This window comes from Mandrillus leucophaeus, unplaced genomic scaffold (assembly GCF_000951045.1).
Source record: "Mandrillus leucophaeus isolate KB7577 unplaced genomic scaffold, Mleu.le_1.0 Scaffold111, whole genome shotgun sequence".
NCBI lineage: Eukaryota > Metazoa > Chordata > Mammalia > Primates > Cercopithecidae > Mandrillus > Mandrillus leucophaeus.
In genome coordinates, this window is record NW_012099321.1 from 4,247,551 (window position 1) to 4,250,165 (window position 2,615).

The 2,615-nt window shown below is 42.8% G+C and overlaps 1 protein-coding gene across 1 annotated transcript in view; it reads left to right on the forward strand.

Annotated features, from left to right (window-relative positions):
* HTRA4 (HtrA serine peptidase 4) overlaps nt 1-2,615 on the forward strand; it is a 25,259-nt gene that overhangs the window by 21,417 nt on the left and 1,227 nt on the right. The window lies entirely within an intron of this gene.

Sequence of the window (2,615 nt, forward strand, 5' to 3'; positions counted from 1 at the left end):
AAAAAAAAAAAAAAAAAAACTATAGCAAAACCCCACAAAACCTACGTTTTTATTTGAATCCTGAATTCAAATGAAAATTTTTTTGAATTTATTTGAATCAGAGGCCAGCACTAAGACCTGTGTAATAAAGCAAAGGCTAGAACAGCTTCCAAAAGAAGGTTCTCCAGCTGATTTCACTGTTGTTTCAAAACATTTAATACTAAGTACTGAGGGAAGAGGTGCCTTGTCCTACAAATATCATTCTCCTGGGCTTCTCTGTTGTACTTCTTTTTCTTTTTTTTTTTTTTTTTGAGACAGAGTCTCGCTCTGTCCCCATGCTGGAGTGCAATGGCGTGATCTCGGCTTACTGCAACCTCTGCCTCCTGGGTTCAAGCGATTCTCCTGCCTCAGCCTCCCGAGTAGTGGGACTACAGGCACGCACCACCACGCCCGGCTAATTTTTGTATTTTTAGTAGAGATGGATTTTCGGTGTGTTGGCCAGGATGGTCTGGATCTCTTGACCTTGTGATCTGCCTGTCTTGGCCTCCCAAAGTGCTGGGATTATAGCCGTGAGCCACCGCGCCTGGTCTGTACTTCTTTATTATCCCTTCTCATTGTTTTTATTTTTCAAGAGCTCAGTAATCTGTTTAGATTATGGCACCACTTTCACTGGGGCTTTCCCTCTGGTGAAATCAGAGGGCACTGTTCAGCATAGCAGTCATAGGTCTCATGTTACTAAATTTGGCATATCTCTGGCTTTTCTGGACTTTTCTCATTCCTGCTCTGCTCCACTCTTCCCCCACCTCCTTATTTTTAAGTTCTGGTTCGAGACCAAAGCTATTTCTTTCGGCTAAGTCCTTGCTACTCAGAATGTGGTCTGCAGACCAGCGTCATTAGCTCAGCAGGGCTTGTTGGAAAGGCAGAATCATAGGTCCCACCTTTGATCCACTGAATCGGAATCTGCATGTTTAACAAGATGCCCAGGTGATTCACATGTATGTTAAAATGTGAAAATTAGTGCCGGAAGTTGCTGATGAACAGAAATCAGGACTGGGCATGGTGGCTCATACCATGATGTGGGAGGATCATTTGAAACCGGGAGTTCGAGACCAGCCTGAGCAACATAGTTTCTAAAAATAAATAAACAAAATAAACAAAATCAGCTGGGTGTGGTGGCAGGTGCCTGTAGTCCCAAATACTTGGGAGGCTGAGGCAGGAGGATCACGTGAGCCCAGGAGTTTGAGGCTGCAGTGAGCCATGATTGTACCACTGTACTCCAGCCTGGGTAACAGAGTGAGAGGCTGTCTCAAACAAATCTGTTCTTTCTGGCTTTCACCAACTTATACCTAATAATAATGATAATTACACCATTATCTGGCACTTACAAAACTTTTACTATATCTCAGGCACTATTTGAAGTGTTTTATTTTTATTTTTATTTTTTTTGAGACTGAGTTTTGCTCTTGTTGCCCCAGCTGGAGTGCAATGGCGTGCTCACTGCAACCTCCGCCTCCTGGGTTCAAGCGATTCTTCTGCCTCAGTCTCCCAAGTAGCTGGGATTACACACCTAGCTAATGATTGTACCTTTAATAGAGACGAGATTTCACCATGTTGGCCAGGCTGGTCTGGAACTCCTACCCTCAGGCAATCCACACGCCTGGGCCTCCCAAAGTGCTGGGATTATAGGTGTGAGCCACTGCTCCTGGCCTATTTGAAGTATTTTATACACCTGTTTGTGCTCCCAACATTTTATGATATAGGTATTATTTTACAGAGGAAGCAGCTGTGGTACAAAGAGGTTCATTAACTTGTAGAATGCAGTCAATCAGAGAGCAGAGAGCAGGGATGTGGGCCCTGGCTGAACCCTTCTATTATCCTGCTTTGGTGGTTGCTTTTTTGTTTCTGAGAGGCAGAGTGATTTAGTGGCAAGAAGATGGGTTCCCAAGTTTGAAAGACCCAGGATGAAATCCCTCTCACAAGTTGCATGACACAGAAAAAGGTCATTTGTCCTATCTGAGCCATAGTTCCTCATATTTGGTGCATAGGTTATTAGTAATAATTTGTGGGTTTCTTTTTCTCTTTTCTGAATCACAGGACTAGTATGAATTAAGTTCTCTATAAGTTCTTTCTTTGTACTTACTGGTCCTAAGTCATCCTCCTAAACTGTCCTTGTTCTAAGGTTATTTCTTGATTTTAGTTTTATACTTAAGCATCTCTTCACATCCTCTTGCATTAAACTTCTTCTTTTTAAACTCCACATATCTTGATCAAACCACATTATCATTCTTCCTTGAGCTTCCCATTTCTATCAAATGGTGTCTCCTGGAGTCATTTGCTGTTCCTTTTTCAGCCTATTTTTACCAAATCACTGGCATGGCTATTTCTGTATTGTAGTGTTTTGTATTTGGAGCTGGTTTTTGCTTCTAGAATATATAGTCTATGTGAAGCAATTAAGTTGAAGGCAATAAAGTCACAACTTTGGGGAAAAGGAGCCTAGAGCCAGAGCTTGAAATATTTGGACTCAGAAGGTTGGCAGGTTTTTGATTTACTGGGAGCAGAATTTCTATAATGCAGCTCAGCATCCTTCCCAGCTCCATAAGCTGGTGAGCCGGGCAGCGGGGTGGGGGTGGGGGTGG